This window comes from Polistes fuscatus, unplaced genomic scaffold (assembly GCF_010416935.1).
Source record: "Polistes fuscatus isolate 324 unplaced genomic scaffold, CU_Pfus_HIC Scaffold23, whole genome shotgun sequence".
NCBI classification, from domain to species: domain Eukaryota; kingdom Metazoa; phylum Arthropoda; class Insecta; order Hymenoptera; family Vespidae; genus Polistes; species Polistes fuscatus.
This window is the reverse complement of record NW_025113100.1, coordinates 832,620-858,300: the sequence shown is the minus strand read 5'-3', so window position 1 is coordinate 858,300 and position 25,681 is coordinate 832,620. Positions and strand designations below refer to the sequence as shown.

Sequence of the window (25,681 nt, the reverse complement as noted above, 5' to 3'; positions counted from 1 at the left end):
GGGGATGAGAAGGGGAAGAGGAAGGGTAAGGGGGAGGGGGAGGGGTAGTAGAGTAAGTAGGTATAGATGGGAAAGGGAGTCCTGGTGGCATTGCGATAAGAAAGTATAAAGGCTGTTTGGTCTAATGGTAAAGGGCCGGCTTAAGGTCCAGCCCTTTTGCTACGCTACCACGATAAACGATAATAATATCTATTATTGGTAAGCCGAAGAGATAAATGATCTAACTCGAAGAGAGAGAGAAGAGAAGAGAAGAAGAACTTAGACCGTAACTTTCCATTGGCCCATACACCACACGTTGCTGCTGCTGCTGCTGCTGCTGAGTTTACTCGTCCATGATAGTTGCTGAGATACGATCAGCTTTTACTCTTCTCATTCTCTCATTCTCTCATTTTGTGTCTCTCTCTCTCTCTCTCTTTATCTTAGAATTCAGTTCGAGGACGAGTTAAACTTTTCCTTTTCTATTCCTACAGAGTCCCATCTACTATCACATTCTTTCATTTTTTCTTTCCTTTTTTTTTCACGATCGAAGTAAGTACAATTATCTAAACCCTTTCTTTCCTTCCCCCCTTCCCTTCCCCGTTCGAAACAAAACATCGGAAGAAACCACCTACCAATTAGATAGAACTACGATCTGTAAACGTGCATTTCTTCTTTTTTTTTTTTGCAACGAACATAACTGTGGGGGGTGGGGTGGGGTAAGTGGGTGGGGATAAAGAAGATACTTTGTAAAAGATTCTGAAACACGTTAACTCTTTCCACACCCTATATATATATGTATATGTATGTACTATATATTTTTTCTGTTCTTTTTTATATTTTTTTTCTTCTGTGTTCATCGTATTCTACCACCTTATCTGACCGCGCTGAGCAATTATCCCGGACTCTTTGAACTTGCGTTCTTACCTATAGTCGAGGGGACGGCGGAGGGGTGAGAGGGGAGGGGATTTAATGAGTATACCGCCTATAATACCGTCCGGTATCAGAGATGCCGATACATAAAAGCTATAAATCTGTTCGTCGCCTATCTTCCTTTCCTTTCCTTTCCTTTTCTCAAACAACTATCATCTCATTCTCTTTAGCGAGAATCATATTTTGTTTTTTTCCATTTGAAAATTTCGATCGAATAATATCATAGACAACGATGGATCGAGAATTCAAAGTTCAAAAGTAGAATAAAAAACTGGTCTGTTTTCTTATGTACGCGCGTAAGAAGTTATACTTCTTTGCCGTACCAAAACGAACATAACCTCAATAAGCTCAAAAATGACTTAACAACAAAAAATTTATTATTATTATTATTAATTTAAATTTATTATCGATATATTATATATATCAGAAAGAATAATAAAATATCATGATATAGATATCAGTCCACACTAAATATAAGAGAGATAAATCGAATTATTTTATGCGTCAACCGCCATGGCGCTGCGATAGCATTGGTTCCCGCTTCGATCATTTAAGTAAAGTGGCGCTGAGTATGATTAGTATTTGGATTGGTGACCCGCTTGAGAAAAAGGGGGGGAAGAAGAAGAGAAGACAACTTCATGCCGTATACTTGAAATCGCTTTGCCGCGCGTCGTAAAAACCGACAAACTTCATGGTGTCGTTTTTTCGTGTCGCTCGGAACAAAATCACTCCTCATTAGATTTTCCCCAACACGCTAAAAGAAGTATAACTTCAATAAAATAATAAAACTAATGTTGAAATTCTTCAACCGATCACCGATCACTTTATATCGGTGTTACGATGGAACCCTATTTTTTTTATTTTTCTTTTTTTTTTTGTAAGTAAGAGAAGCGCAGCTTGTGTTTTCAAGCAGACTTCTGGCAAATGGAAGGTAAAAGAGAGAAGAGGAATTGCGGAACGTCGACGAAGAAGTAGAAGTAGTAGAAGAAGAAGAAGAAGAAGTAAAAGGTAGACGAGAATAACGGTACCGATCATCTCTTCAACGAGTCTTTACATCTCTCTCTCTCTCTCTCTCTCTTTATCTTTTTCTTATATTCTTATTCTTTTTCTTTCTTTTCCCTTCTCCAACAACTCGCTTCGTTCAGCACTTATTCCAGGCGCCCTGATTTCCTGACCCACTGCCAACGGCGCCTTCGTATCCGTGTCTGTGTCTATATATATGTGTCTGTGTGTGTGAGAATAAGCGAATGAACGAACCGAACGAGCACGCGTTGTCGTCGTGTCGTCGTATTCTTCCTATCTTTGTTCTTCTTTTATCTTCCTCCTCTTATTTCTCATTTGGACATCGTCTTCTTCTTCTTCTTCTTCTTCTTTCTACCTCTAATTCAATTACTGCCTTTCACGAACTCTTGTCCGTCAATTTTACTTGTCCGACAGACAGACAGACAGAGAAAGAAAGAGAGAGAGAGAGAGAGAGAGGTATTCATGGTTCGTTCATTTAACCGAGCGGTACACCGGAGACAGAACACACACCATAGTATTCATTACCGTGTAAAACGTCTACCCATGAAAAGAACGTTATACTACTCTCTCTCAGGTTGACCCCCTCCCCCTCCTCCCACCTCCTCCCACCCACCTTCCTTCTTTCTCTTTCTCTTTCTTTTTTAATTTATTTTATTTTTTTTTCTTCTTTCTTACTAACACACAAATGATCTCTTCCGCTCATTGACTTTTTAGATAATATCGTTTAAATTCGTTCCGTAACTTTGTAATTTCTTTTTTTAAAGCATATAATATATAGGATACAACATCGTCACGCATCGAATCGTTACAATTTGTTGTTGTGTTATTTTTTTTTCTCCTTATAAATAATTCATTTGTATTTCTGTTATGAATAATTTGTAATTTATACACGAAGAAGTAGAGGATTGTAATTAGGTCATTTTGTATATGTGTGTGTAATGTATATTAAATGATATTATTCATTTTTCTGTATTGTTGAACACGCACGTATATACACATACACCTGTACGTGGATTTCTTGTAACGTTTGATTATTAGATTATTTTTTTATTTTTACTCTTTCAAGATTTTTAGATTGTAAAATTGTTTCAGGTAATATGGAAAAATCTGATTGACTATAAAACTTTATCTCAGTTTAAACAAAACGAAAATTTTTCTCGCGTCGGATAACCATCAACATTATTTATTCACGCGTCAGAAAAGAAAACTATAAATGATAACGTAACGCATACACATTTATTTACCCGTTGACTAATTCAAAAATTCGGAATACATACGTTGACGAAAAAACGATGAGAATGAGAATAAAAATAGGAGAAGAAACAAACAAACAAACAAACAAAACAAAAATAAGAATTAACCGATCCGTCACTAATGAAAATACAATGGGGACAGGGATGAGGGAGGGGGTGGGGGGTGGTTGAACCAGCCCCAAAATCCTGTAGCGAAGTGGAAAGTTTGACTACGTTGTGTCTCGGTTTTGAGAAGCGTGCCCCCATCGTAGAATAATCTCGAATGCGAGGGACGTCCGGCGTCGTCTAGTTTCGTGGCACGCTAGTCTAGCTAGCTATGCTAGCATGAGCTAAAGCCAGAGAAACTACAGAATTTTCGTGATGTTCTTCTTCCCCTTTCTCGTTCCTAAAACCGTCGACGGAAACGAACGCTAGCTCGCGTCCGCCATCCGTGACAAGCTTTTGTGCAGATCTTTGTTCTCTTTCCTACCCCCACCCATCATCCCCCCACCCCTTTTCCTCTCTTTCTCACCCTATCTTTCTATCTATCCCTTTCTTACTCTACCTTCAATCGTTATCCCTTGTTTTCATCACTTTTCGTGTTCCCTTTTGTTTCTCTCTCTCTCTTTTATTCTCATTCTCATTTTAATTTCTCTTTCTCTCTTCTGACCAACCCCAAAGCGCCAAAACTTTCAACTTTAAAGCCGGAACTTTTATTCTCCAGGGGGTGAATTCAAGTAAAAGCTGGTGTTGGTGATGTTTTACCACCACCACCACCTCTCTGCGTGCGTGCGTAAGTAAGTGAGTAAGTAAGTAAGTAAGTAAGTAAGTAAGTAAGTAAGTGTGTTTTACACTTTGAGAATTACTTTTTCTCTTCCATACCTTTTTCTTCTTATTTTTCTTCTGAAAAGTATACTTCCGTGCACTCTTGAAAGGGATTTCAGGAATATACGAAGGAAAATGTGATGACCACCACCTCGCTAACAAACTGATATACTTTGTTTTCTATTTTTTTTTTTTTTTTTTAATATGTATGAAAATGTTCCTTGCTTTCATCTTTCTTTCATTCTTTTATCTTTTTCTAAAACTTGTTTCTTTAATTTCGCGATACGTGATATTCTGTTTTAATCAAGGTAATAGGATTCGTCGATAATATTCAATTCGATCGAATAGGAATAACCCTAATTTAAGTTAGGAAGATTAACACTTGACCCTAATCGTTTTACCCATCCTGTAAATTCGAATAAAATCAACTGTAATAGAAACTAAATTTAACTTATAAACAAAATGTTCTTACGCGTGTTTCTTTAGAAAATTTGTTTATTCGAATATATTGTTTAAATTTCAGATTGATCAATGAGAAAAATTCATTTCTTAATTTCAAAAATGATAAACGCTTTCATTTTTTGAAAATTAAATTAAAATGTCCCTAAAAGAAAACAAAAACAAAAAAACAAAAAAAAAGACAAGAAATAAAAGTGATGTTTCATTCGAAAGAATTTTGATTCAAGCATTTAAGGTAAAAGCCCCCTCGGTTGGCCAGTTAAGCCGTTTTCTTTTTTAGAAAAATTATATTCATTCAATAAAATAACTTACATCTAAACTAATGGTTTAACCTGTAAGCTTGAGCTTTCAGCTTTGAATAAAAATAAAGAAAAGACAAATTATTCATAAATATTTTAATAATAAATTAAAAAAAAACATAGATTTGCAATGTCCCTATTTTTAGCCAACTTTCTCCCTCTTTTGGCCACGCATGTCCCCTCATTTGGCCATGTTTCCTATTTAAAATAAATAATTAATTAATAACTAATTTATTAAATAAATCAAAATTGAATAATTCAAAACTCGTGTACAAAGAAATTAATTACTCATTAGTATTAAAAAAACTAGTTGAATACTTTATGTACAAATATATATAACCTCAAAGCGAATAGCCATAAGTTGGCTAATGATAAAAACAGAGGCAATAATACTGTCTCCATGCTTGGCCACCATATTTTTAATGGAGAATAATTAAAAATCACTTAATTTTCAATTTCTATAATAATTTTAAGCTATGTTAATTGCAGAAAAAAAAAATATTTTGGTTGCTATTGTCAAAAATGAAATATATAGGTTAATAAAAATCACAGTATCCTTACCTTACTTAACAAGAAACCATCCAAAAACAGAAGTCTTGCACAACTTTATTTTTGTTCGTTTATAAATATATTTTTAAAATAATCCGAATTACTTTCAATGATATTTTAAAATTAGAATTTTTTTTTTAAAAAACTGTCACCATGTGCACATCAGCATATAATTTATAATCACTGTTGTGGCATAAAGTGGCCAATAGAGGGGGCCTGGCCAACCGAGGGGGCTTTTACCTTATACAACGAAAATTAGATGATAATACAAATGTTTCAATAATTTACGTTCTCTTCAACTTTGATCTTTTTTTTTCTTTTCTTCTTCTTCCTTTTATTTTTCACCTCAAGTCTGATTTTTTGATGTTTCTCGTTTAATGATCGTCATTATACTATCGGAAACATCTTTTTACTGTTTTCAAGAGTCAGACGCGACATCAGAGACGACATCGTATTTGCTAGCTCACATTTTTATTATACCGGGTGATCGTAAAAATGTTGGAAAAACGCGAGAACTCCAAGGATATGAGTTGAGAAGTAGTCGTATAATAAGAAGAAGAAGAAAAAGAAGAAAAAGAAGAAGAAGAGGAAGAAGAGGAAGGAGTGACAAATTCAAGGCACTTTACTGTCACGATATTCGCCAAGTTCAGCTTTGTCAACGCAACCGTAAAACCACCCAACGTCTATCAGAGAAACGTTTCTATCTTATCTCTCTCTCTCTCTCTTTCTCTAGGGAAGAGAGAACAAAAATATAAAAAAAAAAAGATAGAAGAAAGTGAAAGGAAAGAGAGAAGAACATGAGTCAAGGAAACGAGAAAGAAAAATCATAAAAAGGAAAACCACGGGAATATGGTAGAAGGAACGCAGGTTACTTATTTTATCACGTTACAAACTACAATCTAAACACACACACAAATACATATACATATATATACATAGAAATTATTTTTAATATATATAAAATAATTATTTTAATATATTTTTAATATATATATACATAGAAATTATTTATATATATATAAAATAATTATTTTAATATATTTTTAATATATATATATACATATAGAAATTATTTTTATATATATATAAAAAATAATTATTTTAATATATTTTTAATATATATATACATAGAAATTATTTTTATATATATATAAAATAATTATTTTAATATATTTTTAATATATAAATACATAGAAATTATTTTATATATATATAAAATAATTATTTTAATATATTTTTAATATATAAATACATAGAAATTATTTTATATAAATATATGGAAATTATTTTTAAATTAATCGTAATATTATTGGAAATATGATAACATTTCTACATATTTGTTTGTTAATATATTTCAAGCCATACATAGCCACATGGTGTCCCGTATGCGATAAACGTGTTAGCGATAAAGGAAAAGACACTGAAAAACTTTTAAAACACGTTAGAAGAAATCATTGTAAAATACCTTTATCCCAACGATCGGATAACAACGATAATCAAGTAAATTTATTATTTTATATATTTACCCTTCCTCCCTCTCCCATGATTTATTTCAGACCCCAAATGAATCTTTATTTTTTCTCTTCTTTTTTATTAATTTTCCTTTTCTTTTCTTTTCTTTCCTTTTCTTGTCTTTTTTTTTATTCCCCTTATACGTCGAGAAAAGAATTTCTATTGGCAACTAAAGGATTGTTTGATTTTTAGTAGAATGCGAGATCCTCCCCTAACGTTAGTTTCTTTATTGCTATGTGTTCAACCTTTCAACCCCCTTTTGCTCTTATCACCCCGTGGTACATTTTAAAACCGTGACTCGCCTCTTTTACCTCGTGAAACGTATAAAGTCTTGAAATGGACGCAAAAGAGGGGAAGAGGAAAACCCTCCTCACCCTTCTCACCCTCCTTCTCCTCCCCTTCTTCTTCTTCTTCTTCTTCTTCCACTTTCTTCCCTCTCATAAAACTCGTCGAACGAATGCCGAGCGTGAAAAGAATTCCATGGGTATCGTCGCGAGAAAATCGATCTTTACGAGGATGCATTCGCATAAAGGCTCGTTTCTAGTAGGAATATTTATTCGTTTAGTTGTTGGATCATGCTACGACACGGTTACTGCGTTTTTTTTATTATTATTCTTTTTTCTTTTTATTTTTAAACGCGTGAAAAACGATTCTATTAGATTTTTTATTACATTTGGTTATTATTATATTATTATTTTTATTATTTTCGTTTTATCTATTTTGATCTTTCTAATTTATTTTCTCTCTATCCTTTTTTTTCTTATTCTTTGTTTCTATCTAAATTTTTTAAACGCGTGAAAAACGATTCTATTAGATTTTTATTACATTTGGTTATTATTATTATTATTTTTATTATTTTCGTTTTATCTATTTCGATCTTTCTAATTTATTTTCTTATTCTTTCTTTTCTTATTCTTTGTTTCTATCATTAGGATTATTCCGAACAAATATTGAAATTACCAAGCTGCACAAAACGAACTACCGCTACTACGATTTCTAATAAAAAGAAAAAGGATAATACAAGAATTTATTCAACCCGTGGTAAAATTATAATAACAATATTATTATTATTATTATTACAGTTATTATTATTAAATTAATAATTTAATTGTCAAATTAAGTATTATTATTAAATTAACTAATTTAATTGTTAAATTATTTTAAAGATATAATTATTATTTAAATCATCGTTTGGTTTTTTTTTTTATTTGAAGTCGACACATGGAGGTCACACGACGAGAAAAAGATTTGTCCCCAATGCAGAAAGGTTGCCGTACCAACACTGCACACGCGCAGACACAAATTGACGACGTCTCATATAACAGCGATTTGTCTTCTAGGGTAATTATCATACAAATCTATCGATTGATCGATTATTTTTTACAACATTTCTTCTCATATCTTACACTAATTCTTTTTTTTATTTTTATTTATCTTCGAAACATCGCATACTTTTTTCTTTACTTTTCTTTTTCTTCGTAAACATGCAATTTACATCAAAAATTGATTAGCACGCAATACCAATTTTTCATAATTATTTCTTCAATTATATCGATTAATTACTTTTTCTTCGTAAAACATGTAATTTACATCAAAAATTGATTAGCACGCAATACCAATTTTTCATAATTATTTTTTCAATTATATCGATTAATCCATATTTGATTTTATTTCAATATTTTATTCCTTTCTATATCTCGAAAGAAAAGTTTTCTTCCCTCTCTATCCACCCCCCACCCCACCACCCACTCACACATATGTATTTTACTTCGTTGGTTTTATTTCGTTCCTATTATTTAAAGAAAAAGAAAACGAAACAACAAAAAAGCAAAACTTGCGGCAATTGTGAAAAAGAAGAGACGTGGGGGGTCGAATGGGGGAAGGGGGAAGGGGGAGAGTGAGGAGGTTGGTTGGTTGGTAGAAGCATTTAAAAGCGGAGCACGATAAAACGAAAGAGGGACACGCCTCTCGGAGTTTTTGGTCAGTGCACGAATCCAACGATTAATTTTCCGTTTTCCACGAGAGCAAAAGAGAGAAATAGAGAGAAAGAGAGAGAGAGAGAGAGAGTCCCCGGGCGAGAGATTAATGACGAAAGCCTGGGTCACAAACTTAAGCTCCAACTTGTCAGTTTTATCCCTGACAATCGTTCCTACCCCCCCCCTCTTCCCCCTCTTTTAGGCAAAGCTTTGGAAAAGTACCATTGATTCTATCCGTAATTAATGATTTTTCCAATTTAATCTGTATATAATATATCTATCTCTCTCACACGTTTAGGTAAAATAAGTCACGCTCTAAAAAACACGATATAATTTATAATTATAATTATTATTATTATTATACTGTCGAACGCATAAATTAAAATTGAAATTTTTCTAAATACGATTTTTTTTCTAACCTTTATTTCTTTTTCTTTCTTTCTTCTTCTCATTTTTTGTCTTTTTTTTTTTTTATTTTTTCGCGTGGTTCGCGTTACCAAAATCGTGGTGATTGGAAATTGTAATTTAAAAACAAAAAAAAAAAAAGAAAAGAAGAGAAAACAATTACACTGTCGTTTGTGCGACAGATGTTGGCCATTTTGTTTTATACCGTTAATGAAACGCTCGAAGAAGATTCGCATGATCTGTCCTGCCTGTGGATACGTTTACGGGACTTACGAGTATAAAAATAACAGCCTGGCTCCTTCTTGTCAACCGGATTCCGAGAATTCGCAAGTTCGAGTGCCATCTCATTCTTCTTCTTCTTCTTCTTCTACTTCTACTAAGAAGAAGAATTCTTCATTTTCTAAATTAAATTAATTAACGCAGATCAATAATATTAACAACCCACGATCGTATATATATTAATTTTGATGATTTTATCTAATAAAATAATTTACAATGATTTTTGTTATTTTTAGATATTAGCATCTTAAAAAAAAAAAGAAAAAAACCCTCGAAAGAATCGTTAGTTGATTTATTTTTTTTTTTTTTACGGTTGAAAATAATTCTCCGGAAAGAAAAAAAAAAAAGAAAGATCAGAGAGCGTCTAGGAGAAACGGATCGTAAATTTTTATGAAAATACGTATTTTTTTTCTTTTTTTTTTTTTTCGTTCCACTTTTTCAACCGAGAGATAAATCGATGAAAAGGATAAAGGAGATAAAGATAGAGAGAACAAAAAAAAAGAAAAAAAAAGAAAAAATCTCTTTTTAATTTAAACCCCTTGAACAACACAACGAAATCTTACGCATGGAAAATTACGTTAATTATCCGTGGAAATAATTATAACGACGGCTAATCTCGTCGTTTATTCTAAGAGAACGGCGTTTTAATGACGTCACGGATAAATTTATGATTTTAGAAAGCGCACATTTATATGCAACAGAAAGTAGAATGCGATCGGTCAGTAAACAATGCCAAAAAACGTTCGTGGATCTCTGCAACGAAATTATACAAAAATATTTGGCCCGTTGGAAACGATAAACGAAAGAGAAACGTTTATTCTACCAGAGGTTTGTAATATATATATTCAATTATTATTTATAAAATATAATAATATTATTATTTTTATTTAATTATTATTTATTTAATTTAATTTAATTTAATTTAATTTAATTTAATTTAATATTTATTTTATTTTAATAATATTAATATATTATTAAAAAATAATAATATTATTCTTATTTTTGTTCATTATTATAATCAAATGAAATTAAAGAAACATGTGACTGAATGAAGTTAACTGCAGTTAAATAAATATTTTTATATATATTCAATTATTATTTATTATATATATTTATTATATTCTTATTTTTGTTAATTATTATAATCAAATGAAATTAAAGAAACATGTGACTGAATGAAGTTAACTGCAGTTAAATAAATATTTATATATATATTCAATTATTATTTATTATATATATTAATTATATTCTTATTTTTGTTAATTATTATAATCAAATGAAATTAAAGAAACATGTGACTGAATGAAGTTAACTGCAGTTAAATAAATATTTTTATATATATTCAATTATTATTTATTATATATATTTATTATGTTCTTATTTTTGTTAATTTTTATAATCAAATGAAATTAAAGAAGCATGTGACTGAATGAAGTTAACTGCAGTTAAATAAATATTTTTATATATATTCAATTATTATTTATTATATATATTTATTATATTCTTATTTTTGTTAATTATTATAATCAAATGAAATTAAAGAAACATGTGACTGAATGAAGTTAAACTGCAGTTAAATAAATATTTTTTTTTTCTGTAATAAATTCCAATAAAAATATTTGTACAATATAAATACTGTCAAAAGTAAATATATAATATTTATTTTATAAAGAAAAATTTGATTACAATGACTATATTATTAATTATTAAAATATTATTAATTATTAAATATATACAATATTTATTTTATCGAATAGTTGAAACTTGGAAGTATCACAACGAGAGTTTATTATGCCCAGTATGTAACGAACACGTATTACCAATAATATTCACAAAAAGATATAAATTTACCAGTTCGAGATTCGGAGCTACTTGTTTGTTAGGGTTAGTTATCTCTTTCAGTATATCTTTCTTCTTCCCCCTCATCACCCCCCATTCGTACAATTTCATTTTCCAATGAAATTTATATCAAAGGAAAGCTTTTATATGCAACATTTAAATATATAAATATATCAATGTTATAAATAGCCGAAGGTAATTTTCAACACGTTCGAACATTTAATCTCTGATAAATTCGAAATCGATCTAATGATAAAAACAAAATGAGTAACACATTTGTATCATTATCATTATCATTATTATCATTATTATCATCCTTTCCTCTCTTTCTCGTAGCTTTAAGCGAATTTCAATGTAGAAAATCATTAACTAAAATAGTCCTTGTGTGTGTGTGTGTGTGTGCATGTGTCGTATAGTCTTCAATACGTGACAATGCACCACCACCACTATGACGTTCGCTTTTCAGATGTTGGCCATTGTGTTTGATGCCTCTGATGTTGAGTCAGGAGAGACAAGCTAGGCTTGTGTGTCCGTTTTGCGGACATAATTACGGAAATTACGTAAAGTCGGAAAATAAAAGGCACGATTCAAGCTTTTGGCATACTCGTGGTGGTGGACAACAACGATTAGTCCAAATTATGAGCTCCAAGTTGAATCGTTCCGATAAACAGGAATCCGAACTTCAACCTAATTCACAATTGGCTGTATTAACTCGTCAAGAATTATGGGAGGTGAGAATAAAATTATTTTTAAGGATAAAAATAATATTTGTTGATACGTTGAATGTATGTGTGAACTTCATAGTTGTCGCGAGTATATATATATTTTTTTTATTTTAATAATAAATGTACTCCCCCCCAATGATCGGTTTGATATTTTCAATGAAATATTTATTTAATTATAATTATTATTTTATTCGTTATTTATCAATTGACAATTAACACAGTGAATTTCATAGTTGTCACGTATATATATATATTTTTTTTTATTATTTAATAATAAATGTACTCCACATCAATGATCGGTTTGAAATTTTCAATGAAATATTTACTTATATAATTATAATTATTATTTTATTCGTTATTTATCAATTGACAATTAACACAGTAATGAACTTTTATCTTTATATATATATATATTAATAGTTGTCGCGTATATATATATTTTTTTTTATTATTTAATAATAAACGTACTCCCCATCAATGATCGGTTTGAAATTTTCAATGAAATATTTATTTAATTATAATTATTATTTTATTCGTTATTTATCAATTGACAATTAACACAGTGAATTTCATAGTTGTCACGTATATACATATATTTTTTATTATTATTTAATAATAAATGTACTCCCCCCCAATGATCGGTTTGATATTTTCAATGAAATATTTATTTAATTATAATTATTATTTTATTCGTTATTTATCAATTGACAATTAACACAGTAATGAACTTTTATCTTTATATATATTTTGTTGTTAAAAATAGATTATCTCAAAAGTATTATATATATATATATATACATCAATTGTAGTCGAGTATATTTAGCGTTAACTGTTTCAAACTATTCCGTATAGTAAACAGAAGTTAACTTCTTTTGCAACAAACTCGGGGGGAAAACAAAATTTCTGTTACAAGAGTAAAGAAAAAGGGATTAACTTTATCTACGTTGTCGTCTTCGTCGTCTCGTACTTCTTTCGAGAACGTTTAACGATTCGAAACAGGTGCAGGACGCTTCTCAGCAAACAACAGACAACGCCAAAGAAAAGGAAAAGGAAGTTGAGATAGAGGAGGAAAAAGAAGAAAAAGAAGATGAAGAAGAAGAAGAAGAAGGAAGAGATGCAAGTGTTCCAAAAGTTTTCCAGAATCTTTCCAAAGAGACAATGTCCCAACGTTCGGAAGGTTGCACCTTTTGTTCGAGCCAGGTCAAACCAAATCGTTGCTACGAGACACAACACTTTGAATTATCTGACCTATATTATCATTCCGATTGGTCTACCTATAATAATCATCATTATAATCATCATCCTTACTCGGTTTATCAAAAAGCTCGATTGTACGATCAAATTTACAACTGATTTGACGATTAACTCATGAAAATTCTTTTATTTTGATATAAATAAAAAAATATTGACAAAAATAATCCATGTAAAATTAATGACTCGTGTAAAATCGATTTTTATTTAATTTCATTTCGTAAAAGAAATACAGAAAGATAGTAAATGGAAATTAAAATAGAATAAAAAACACAAGTAATCAAGAAAAGTAATACTTTAAAACACCGATAAAACTGATTCCTTAACGATTCGTTGTTTCGTACAAATACAGTTTTTTTTTATTGGTAAATTCGAAAGGAGAGAGAAGGGGAGAGTGGAGGAGAAGAAGGAAAAGCTCGACTAGTTCGGAAACATGCTCGAAACTTAAATAACGAGTACTCTTAGTGCAAATAGTTTTTCTTGAATACTCTCTCGACAACGTTTTACTGGTACCTTCTCTCATCGAGGACGAATAGTCAAACCATTTGCAATAGAGTTTCAATTTGAAGATTTAACTTTGGTCCTCTCGTCGTTGCAGACGAAAAAACAAAATACACACACACACATCTACAAAAGATGAGTAATTAAAAGATCCAAAAATAAAGAAATAATAAACGAATGATAGATGGGGGGGGGGAAGTATTCCTCGTACAATTAAAAGTATAATTGAAATTGCGATTAACGATTGATCTCATTCATAAAACACACATAACCTTCAAATGCGTCAAAGAGGTAAATAAAGAGTCATGTTAGTGCGCAATGCGCATACGCATGATATTTAATTCTAAAATTGGATAATAATAATAATAATAATAATATCATTACTACCAACTATTAAAATAGTGCGGTGTTGTCACGCTTTCCTGAATAAAAACAAGATTTATTTTATTTAATTGAATTTTATTCAATTAAATAGAAAATTTATGAATGTATGTATTTGTCTCCTAATTTTTTACTTTAATTTATGGAAAAATTTGTGTCGATGATCAGTGACAAAAAAAATTAAAGTTTTTATTTTTTTAAAGTTAAATTCACGGTACAGTCAGAAACAAAAGTTATTTTACAATTTTCACTTAAATTGAGATTTTTATGTTAATATTATTAAAATGATCACTAAATTTCATTCTTTTAGAAACTTTATATCAAAATTTCAATTATAAAAAAAAAATAGTTGGTTTAAATCATCTATTTCAACAGATATTAAGAGATATGGATTTGATGAAAATGTCATTAACTTTTGTTTCCGATTGTACCGACAAATCATCCTTAAAAGTATAATTAAAATTGCGATTAACGATTGATCTCATTCATAAAACATTTAATACTACAAAGTTAACGGAAGAACAAAAGTTAGAAAATCGGTATTATAATTATTCGAAATTCGCGAAACGAAATAGAATCGAAGTTTTAGGTTAAAAGGGTGGGGTGGGGAGGTGTTAAGGGGTGTGAGGGTAGGGGTGGTGGGGGGTATTACTGTACCCATTGTTAAAAGCTATAACTTAAAGAGGATTTAACAATGGACAAAGAACGAGAGAACAAGTACACAAGAAGAGAACATAAACGATATAGAGAATGCCAACGTAATTCGTCTTTGCCGCGCGAAACTTCAAGATAGTTGGTTCTAACGAGTATGGTTATACCGTTCTCAAAGAAGTTCCCGGATACGCTTATCTAAACAGTTGGGTTATACACTCTGAAAGATCGTAAATTATGCGTTAAGATTCATGCTAAGCGAAACGTATAATATAACGTGTAAGTACTAGGACCTTTTTCTTTCTCTCTTTTTATTTATTTATTTATTTATTTATTTATTTATTCTTTTTTTACCTACTTATTTTAACAATATCAAATAAGGATATAAATTAGTATCGAATAATCAAATAGAGATTAGTATAATTAATTGTTCGAGATATTCTATCAGATCATTGATTATTCTAACTACGTTCAATTCAAACTTATTATCTCTTTTTCTTCTTTATATCGATATTGCTATTATATTTTTTGTTTATTTGTATATTTTCGATATACAAGCAAGGACGGGGTCATTCCCGATGGGAGATCTCTCTCTCTTTCTCTCTTTCTCTCGTTGTCATCGGATGCCAGTCGCACGTTCGCAAAATCCAATCGGTTGAACGAGTAGAAAACTGAGAGAGAGAGAGAGAGAGGATGAAGGATAGTTCACGTTGCTCTCTTTTCAAGTTTTTCTCGAGTGGAATGACAGAGAGAGAGAGAGAGAAACTTCTCGAAGCTAGCACGTAACGGGCATAAAACGATCAAACCAATCTCAACCGTGATCTCACCGTTGGACAAGAATCGATAGGGTGGACAATACGTGTGTATGCACGTGTGTATTTATATATATGTATATTTGTATAGGTATCTGACCCTCTCGAGTATACTTCGATAATTTGATTCCTTCTTTTTATTTTATATAAATGAAAGAAATAAATAAATAAATAAATAAAAACTGGTGTGTGTACTTATGTACGCACGTAAGAAGTTATACTTCTTTGCCGTATCAAAACGAACATAACCTCAATAATCTCAAAAATTACTTCAAAAAAATACTTCAAAGAAAAAAAATAAATAATTATTATTATATATATAAGAAAGAATAAAAAAAGGAAAAAGAAAATATCAAAATATAGATATCAGTTCATACTAAATATAAGAGAGATATATCGAATTATTTTATGCGTCAACCGCCATGGCGCTGTGATAGCATTGGTTCCCGCTCGATCATTTAAGTCAAGCAGCGCTGAGTACGATTAGTAATTGGATGGGTGACCCGCTTGAGAAAAAAGGGGGAAAAAGAAGAGAAGACAACTTCATGCCGTAAATTTGAAACGTTTGCTTTGCCGCGCTTCGTAAATATCGACAAACTTCGTGGTGTCGAAAAAAATCCACTCCCATCACATTTTCCCCAACGCGCCAAAAGAACGTATAACTTCAATAAGTAAATATAAAAATGAAAAAGATAAAAGTAAATCAATATTAATGAGAGAAATTTACACATCGATATATTAACTCGAATAAAAAATTTCAACGATTTTCTATTCGTACCTATCTCACGATAACCGAGAGATCAAGAGTTAAAAGAGAGAAAATAGAAAAGAAAGAAAAGAAAAAAAAACAAAAGAGATAGAAAATAATACTCGACTACTGAATTACATCCTTAACGGATCAGCGAATTGGTGCTCTCTTCATCAACGTCCGAGTCACGACGTATTCCGACAAATGTAACAGCACTCGTTCCGTAAACTAACCGTGGGAATCGATAGGAGTAAAAGCTATAAAGTACCATGTAGAAAAAGAGAGAGAAAGAGAGAGAGGAAAGGTTGGATGAAGAAGAGAGGAAGAGAAGGATATTACTACTACTACTAATACAACTACTATTACTTTGTCTATGAACGAATAGATATACTTCGAATCGATCGTTTCAAAGAGAAACAACACAATGGGGGAAACTAGAATATATATTTTTGTTTGTTGTCTTATTAGGATGGGATCATGAAAGAAACGGTTGTAGTGTTTTATAAGAAAGTCTGTAAAATTAGCATTGCTAACTTAACCCCCTTAACCCCCTTCTTCTTCCCTCTTTTCCCTCCCGACTGTTATTCTCTCTCTCACTTCCTTCTTCTCCTCTTCTTCTTCTTCTTCTTCTTCTTCTTGTTCTTGTTCTTTTGCATCTATTTAGACACATTTCTCTATGAACGATTTCTTCCTATTTCATCTTTCTTACTCTTTTCGTAACATTATTCTCATCTATCGCACGGTTTCTCTTCTTCCTCGTTTTCCCTGTTCCGATGTTATCCTTTGGTAACAGTGTCTCCCTTTTTCTACCATACCTTGCCAGTTGTTCTCGCACGCTTCGCTGACCACGGAACACCAAGCCAAGCAAAGAGAAGTCCGCGGCTTCATCGACTCGATTCTACTCTTCTCTACTCTTCTCTTTCTTTCTAGCATGTTGTACTGTTAACCACACGTAGGGTCAACCTTCGACGTTCCGTAATCTATGCTCTCGTAGTCCTCGTAGTTATACGAACACCTACGATACGCTAATCCCTAAAGGTTGCAACGCATGGAATCACCATTATAAGATCCGATCTTCGAATGGTATATCTTTTATCGATTGCGAGATAAAACACGATTTCACAGATTTATCTAAGAAACTCGTTTGAATTTTTATCCCTTTTTTGTATTTTTTCTTTTTTATTTTTTCTTTTTTATTATTATTATATTTATTATTTTCATTCCCGTTTTTCTTTTTCTTTTCTTTTCTCTTTCTTATTTTATTTTATAGCTAGGATAGATAGGTTGGTAGGTAGGTACCATAAAGATAATATCGCTTAAAAATGATGTATCATAACTGAGAGAGCCCTTCCTACCTTTCATCTGATGATAGATATTTTTTATGTACGAAAATAAAGATACTTTATTACCTATTCACATATATATCTATATATATCTTATTTCTTATCGTTTAACCTTATCAAGAAAATTTGTATATCGAAGAGAGAAGAAAGTTCTCTCGGGTAAGATTTAACCGTCGGGATTTTAAACTGTGCTAACGCGTAATCCGTCTGAAACACATAACAGAGCTGGTCGTAGGACGATTTAAGGTGTGGGTAAAGTTATGAATAAGCTTCCACCTACTAGCTTGAGCTTTACGTTATTATATATATATATATATATAAGAATATATATTGTACGGTCCGGAAGGAATTAGCCGAGAGTAATTCTCGGTTGAGTCGCGAAAACCCAGTCATGACGTTGTATGAACATTGGCTCTGCTTTTATACGAAATATGTATAAATATATATCCGTGCGTGTGTATTTATGTCTAAACTCGAAATATGTAAAACGTTTAATAAAGATTGTCTTACGAATGAATCTACAAAATGTGAAATAAATTCGTAAAATATAAAATAACAAAAAAAAATGTGATATAATATTGAAAACTTAAGGGGTTATACGCAGTTAGAATTTATAAAAAAATCGATTATTTTTTTCTTTTCATTTTCGGAATGTACATATATTTAAGTATATTCTCTGAAAATTTCAAATCGATCCGACAAATATTCTTCACTTCATGTAAGCTGCAAACAACAATTTTTAACTATGCGTAAACGTCTCTTTGAAACTTTAAACGCGTTTTTCTCAAAACGGTATTTTCAAAGTCGGTGATCTCGATTTTTCAAAAACGGCTTAACCGATCGGTTTCAAATTTTTACGCAATCTTCTTAGATATATTCCTCGGGTATTAAGTATAAGGAATAATTTTTAAAAAATTTATTACTATTTTTTTGTAACAATTTAGAGCGAAAATTCTAGTCAAAAGCAACAACTTTTTTTCAAATAGACGCCATTTTGTCAAAAATCAAAATGTTATTATTCCTTGGTTTTAATACCTGCATTAATCTATCCTTTAAAAGAATCCACCATATTTTTTAATTTCAATAATCCAAACCGCCAAAATGAAGATCACCGCCAAACGTCTTTTTTTAGAGGACGTTCAGGAAATCATCTACAGGAGCGGTGCAGATTAATATTTTTACATAATCGACGCGCTATTGTATTCTCAAAAGTTGGCTCTATTTGAATTGCCATCACTTTTGTTTGAGAAATAAAAACTGTTTCTAGAAAAAAATTCATGAAAATACGTCTTTTTCGAGCCTCGCAACTGCGTATAACCGCTTAAAACGCACGGGGAGAGGGGGAAGGATTTGAAAATAAAATTCTCGTAATATAATATTTGATTTAGATAGAAATTTCCATAGAAGGTGGTTCTTTTCTTTTTTTAATTTTCTTTCTCGAGCAAGATCTTTTTTCTTTCCGTTTAAAACATACCTGTGCTCGCGAAAGTGCAAACGGTGGTTCGCGATAACGTTATCAACGAGGCTCGTTGAAAAGGTAGAGAATTCTCTCTCTCTCTCTCTCTCTCTGATTCTCTTTCTCCTTTACCGAGTCTAATCTTAACGACGATAATGAGTCAACTCCGGTTTAATTAGGATCAGAACAGACACCTAGGTACACACAGTCTTCCTTTTCGTCTCTGTCTGCTGCACCATCGTCACTTAACGTTCTTCTTCCATCTTCCTCTATCTCTTACAATTACTACGTGGTACTTTGAATATTTACAGAGTAAAGATTAATTAATCCTACCTTGAATATTCCAAGAATGCAAAGTTGCTAAATAAACGTGAAACATTTGACGTTAAGTAATCGACCCAATGAAAATATATATTTCGATTTTCAAAATTACATACGTTTGTTAAATATAATTACGTTAGTTTTATCGACCAAAAAAAAAAAAAATAAAATAAAATATGTTACGGAAGAATAAATTATTGTTTGAAAAAGAAAATAAAAGAAAATTTTTGGAATTGCCATCTGTGTTGTTACATATATGTTATATTTTACTTTTGAAATAAATATTTTGTAAAAAAAACAAAGAAATATTATAATAATAAGCAATGAAACAATTATGTAAAGAGTGTTAAGATTAATAAAAAAAATGTTCTTAAATAATTCAAACATAATCTCGTTTGTCGGGATTGATTCTATTAATAAACAACATCTTTAGCGAAATAATTAGAAGAAAAAATTAGAAAACTTAGATATCCCTTAGGTGTATACGCGATATCAGGCCTCTCTCTCTCTCTCTCTCTCTCTTAATGTTGCGGTTAACCACGGGTAAACTTCCTTAATAGCAAACTTCTATCAGTTTGTCGATAAACTTGGCGACGCAGGTAGCACGAAAACTTCCAACGTTTAACGAATTTTCTTCTTTTCCAAAAGAAACAAAGAAAACAAAGATAAATGAGAAAACAAAAACAGAAGAAACAAAAAGAAAATCACAAAACGGACAAAATCTATCATAATTTTATTGTCTCCCCCACCACCCACCCACCCACTAGCAAAACTAGGGGAATAATAAATTCGTTCGGAAGGGGAATACAAATATTTTTATATTTTTTTTTTGTTATTTATTTATTTTTCTCCCTTCACGCAAACCCTTCTCCTCCACAGAATGGCGAGTGAGTCCTATCCTTATTTCTCGAAAAAGGGGCGCGAGAAGACTTCGTTTTTGATATCCTATGCCAGTTACGGAGAGCCACGTCTAAGTTTATGGGGTATTGGGATTATATCATATTTTATTAGGAGCTGTTGCTCACAGCTGATACCAGGGGAACCTCACCACTTTCCGATATTGCTTCTCAACGGTGCTTCGATTCTCTCCGAGCAATCCTCTCCTCCCCCTCCTCCTCTCAAAGTATCCCTTACCCCCTACCCCCTGTCTATTTCTATCTCTCTCTTTTTTTTCCTTCTTCTTCTTCTACTCCCCCTCCTCCTCCTTTCTGATATCCTATTTTGCCATATTTCAGAATTTGTTCGTGCACCAATCGTTTCGTATTTTTAAAATTCGCACAGCTTTTCCACGTTTTCCAACAACATAATTATTTTCGTTAAAATTAATCTCTTTGATAAGGATAAATAAAGATAAATTAATGTATATGTGTGTGTGTATATCTTTCATTGATTAAAAAAAAAAAAATATAATCATTGAGAACAATCTCGTTTCTTCCCCTCCCACCCCCGACTAATTTCGTAGAATTTAATACGAAACGAATTGCAATAAAATCTAACAGTAGAAAATATGTTAAATTCTGATAGGGTGGTAGTAGTAGTTTCCAAGTAGTAGTTTTAGTAGTCGAGCTTTACCGTAACACGTTTTACGATAGAGTACATCTAAATGGTGGTTATTTGTCTAGAAAGTAGTAAAGTGTCAGCTCGAATATCGAAAACGTTTGATAGCAACAAACGGACAACTATAGAAACCGATTTCATTTCATCCCCCCCTTTATTTACGTTACCTTTTACCCCACCCACCTCCCACCCCGTCTAGTCCTACGTGATTTTATTATACGCGAAATGTTCGAATTCGTTTCATTGTATTTTAATTTTCGTGATGGTAAGTAGCTTTTATTTGTCCGTTAAAATTTCTATCTTTTGAATTGATATATATATAAAAAAAAAAATAAATAAATAAATAAATAAATAAAGGAAAGAAAAAGGAAGAATTTTGCGAGGAGACACTGAAAACTACCGCTAGAAGTTAATTAGAATGATATTCAGAAACACGCGACTGCTTTTTACATCGTTCACGTTGAAATATAATCTCGGCCTTTTTTAATTAAACTCTGTCTTAATTCTCGCACTGATGAATTTCTCTTAGAAAAGATGCTAGGAATTGTACGGAATCCTATGTATTTTTTTTTTTTCCTTTTTCTTTTTATTTGTTATTATGTATGCGCGTGTTACCGTTAATTTGTGAAATAACTAGAAGGTTACAACGAAATAATCTGAAAATTTGTAAAATTATAAATAATAAAATTATACCATTGTAAATAATATAATTTAGAAATCTTAAGAAGCATTCATCAAATTTTGGAAAAATTCATTGAATAATTCATCATACCTAAACGAAATAGGGAAATTCAATATCGAATATTATTAACAAAACTAATCGCGTGTATAACTAAAAAAGAAAATGTATCTATATGTGGGATGCGAGCACCTCCAAGCCAAACACTTAAATAGGCGTTCGTGAGGAGATTGGACGGTGAGCCTCTGGATAGCTCAATTGGTTAAAGAGCATAAGCAGTCGCCCGGAAAGCGGAAGACTGGGTTCGAATCCCGGTCAGTCAGTCCAACGGCCCAATTTTTTCACGAATCCTACATATACATATTTTAATATTTTATTATTAAAATAATAAATAATACAAGAGAGAGAGAGAGAGAGAGAGAGAAAAAAAACGAACAGAGTAGATGAAAATAAAATAATACTTTCGATTTCTCAAGGTAATAATACTTCATCGCGAAGAGCTTTCACGTTGAAAAGTAAGTAGTTACTTTTTAAAATAAGAAGTACCTATTTCTTCATTTTCCTTCAGTGAACACATTCGAGTAAGAAAAAGAAGAAAAAGAAGAAGAAGAGGAAGAAGAAGAAGGAGTCTCGTCGTTCTTTTGTTCGAAGAATCGAACAAGGATATGAAAGGATCCTCTCATACGTGAAAGGACGAACAACGGGAACAATCGAAATTCGTTGTAATTTTCTTCGATAGAACTTACTTTTAATTTTATCTAATAGTGAACGTACATATATATATATAGTATATAGTATATAGTATATAGCAAGCATTGAAAGCTCTACTTTGGCAAGTGTTGTAGGAAATGGAAGGAATGGGTTTGCGAAGAATCGACCTTCGATCTCTCAATTTTCTTTCTATCATTCCTCTTCTTCTCATCTCAGTGATACCTTCCAACAAATAACGGCATTGTTGGCCGTGTCAATCTACGCGTTATTAGCCCCCCCGGTTGAAAAATTCTTGCTACCGGCATTCCTGGTGTTCGGTCTAGTGTAACGTAGTACGTTCATTCGTTGCTAGCTAGCTGAGCTTGCTTAGTTCTCACATACCGGGTGTCTGAGATGTCAGGAAAGTTGTTGTTGACTCGCGAGTTCCACCAGGAACTTCCCCCTTTTCGACGTTTCGTTACGGTTTGCTGATATATCACGGAAGCTTTAAATGAAATGTAAATGTAATTATACCATGCAATGTGTTGGAAGGCCAAGGGAATTTCTCTCTCTCCTCGAACCTTTGAAATGCCACTTTGTAAAGTTTTGCCCCCCACTCCCTCCTCCTACCAATGTTACCATTGGTCGTCATAATTAGTAACAAATTATTCGTCTGTAAACTCTCCTCCCGTTTATTTTTACTCTCATTCTATCCTTCTCCTCTTTTCATGTATATGAACTATTACATAGAAATGTATCTCTTGTGAGAAGTGTATATAAATGGAAGTATATGTTTACAGTTGGAAAAAGTAACTCAATTATGGTTTACAAATAAGGATAGTATGCTGTTAAACTGAACAAGTTGATTCTTATGGGAACATTTGAGAAAAAAAAATAGACACGTAAAGCGAGAAATGGTAACATCCGGTGATTGGGTTGTTTAAATTATCAAATAAGTCGAGAACTAAAAGTCATTTTATGAGATTAGAATGGATCTAATTAAATGAAAAAGAAAATGTGTGTAGACAAACTTTTTACTGCAAAGAAATACTTCAACACTAATTAATTTGATAAATACCATATATATATATATATATTTCAATGAAGACAGAGAAATGTTATCAACCTGAACAAATATTTCAATTAATTGTATTTAAATCAATTGAAAAAAATCTAATCAGAAATTTATTATTATTACAATTAATTCTCATTAAATAATACCCATTTATATACATTCGACATAATATTTCTAAATGAAATGACACACTTATAAAATATTTCATAATTTTTCATAATATATCATTATATACCCATTTATATACATTTCACATAATATTTCTAAATGAAACAACACACTTATAAAATATTTTATAATTTTTCATAATATATCATTATTTTAGTCATCCCATTATTAACAAATTATAAATAATATTTTCAATATATATATATATATATATATAAATATATTTCATTTTATATTTTTCTCAATATGGGGTGGTAGACAAAATAAGATAAATTATTCGATTTCCGCGTTGAGGAGTAGATTCTTTTAATCAAAAAAAAAAAAAAGAATATAAAAAACATTAAAAAAAGCAAATACCAAAGAACAAAAAGACTAAAGAAGAAGAAGAAGAAGAAGAAGAGTCACGTCATCGTGATATAAGGAAAACGTTTAAAACGATGCGGTGTTGGTGGTTCTTTGTTAAACGAGCTAGACGTTTCTATCGTTTCGAACAATACGTTTCTTGTTCTCTCTCTCTCTCTCTCTCTTTCTATTTCTCATTCAGTTCCCTACGTAACCATTTCTTGCGAAGCTTTTTCGAGAGTAAAAGAGAAATAGAGATAAAGTCAGTGGTGGAAGAGGAGAGAAATTTCTGAATAAGCTTCTCTACTCTTCTCTTCTCTTCAACTCTAGTCGTCGACATTGCGTATCTAACCAATGAGATTTAAACTCGTGCTTGCTTCGAAGAATTGTATTAAAAGAAAAAGATAGCAAATTTACGTAACAATCGCAAATAACGCTCGTGTTATCCTTTGAACAAGGGGGTGGAAACGGTTGAAGGGGGAAAGGGTTGAGAGGGGGGAGGAAAGGGTTGAAAAGGGTTGGAATATATATATATATATAAATTGTTTCTCTCTCTCTCTCTCTCTCTTTCTCTTTTTCGTTTGAAACGCTTTCATTAAAACAGCCTGAAATTAATTAAACGCCAACGCAGATAGGATTTTACGTAACGAGTCGATGAATGCGACGGTGCTTTGAAACGGCCCCAAGCGCTTTTCATGGATAAAAGGGCTACCAATAATTTATCAAACTTATTAACGTTCCTATGGTAAACCCTTTTCCGAAAAAAAAAAATAAAAAAATAAAAAAAATACAACAAAAATTACCGCAACATTTCATTAGCATGGTAACACCATCCACCTACCTACCATAATATAACCGAATAATTTCGTCATTAATTAATAACTGAACTGTGTAATAATAGACTGCTATTATTTGTCCTCGGTTAATATTCTTCGTATTATTTCGAATAGGTAATAACGTTAATTTTATGTAATTGTCTTTTATTGATTAATGATATCCCTGTCAAATGGTTAAATAGTTTATTTTTTTTCGTTAAATGAATATAAATAAACTAATGGAACGAATTTATTATATATATATATATTATTATATTTATTATTTTATATTTATTTATTTTATATTATATTTATTATTATATTATATATTTATTATAATGTATTTAGAAAATTAACAACGAATATAGAAAACAGACACATTTTTTTATGGACAGAATTTTGTAAAGTAAAAAATAAAATTTTTGTTTTAAAACATCAACGGGATTTGTGAAAGTACAATCATCATTTTGATAATAATTTTTCTTTATTAACGATTGAATAAATATGAAAATACAATTGAACCATGTTAAAGTAACAACAGCATTGGATAAACGATCGATATTGTGAAACGTTGATCAATTTTATTTCAAGATACTCATCGTGCTTCATCATTTAAAGATGAAATGTGTAAATTAAAGATTCGCGGTAACGAGTTTTTCATCGATAGCCAAAGATTTATTTTTAAATAGGGGCCATTTCTAGCAGTGATTGAACTCTTAATGAGCGTTTCCTCCCTTGATATTTGAAAATGAATTTTCAAACCAATACGGGTTCAGTAAAAAATACGATCAATTTTCATTTATTTTCCAACCGAAGTTAAGATTTTTCGTTCTTTTTTCTTTTTTTTTTCTTTTATTCT

General features: G+C 31.2%; 1 protein-coding gene and 2 long non-coding RNA genes across 4 annotated transcripts in view; 1 reads left to right on the top strand and 2 right to left on the bottom strand.

Annotated features, from left to right (window-relative positions):
* The window catches only part of LOC122518175 (CCR4-NOT transcription complex subunit 6-like), a gene marked incomplete in the record, with an annotated part of 788,395 nt that overhangs the window by 176,631 nt on the left and 586,083 nt on the right, over positions 1-25,681 (bottom strand).
* LOC122518178 overlaps positions 1-25,681 on the bottom strand; it is a 287,457-nt gene that overhangs the window by 17,851 nt on the left and 243,925 nt on the right. The window lies entirely within an intron of this gene.
* On the top strand, positions 11,894-13,115 carry LOC122518185. Its single transcript, XR_006304005.1, has 2 exons — positions 11,894-12,038; positions 13,032-13,115. It is a non-coding gene; the product is annotated as an uncharacterized LOC122518185 (long non-coding RNA).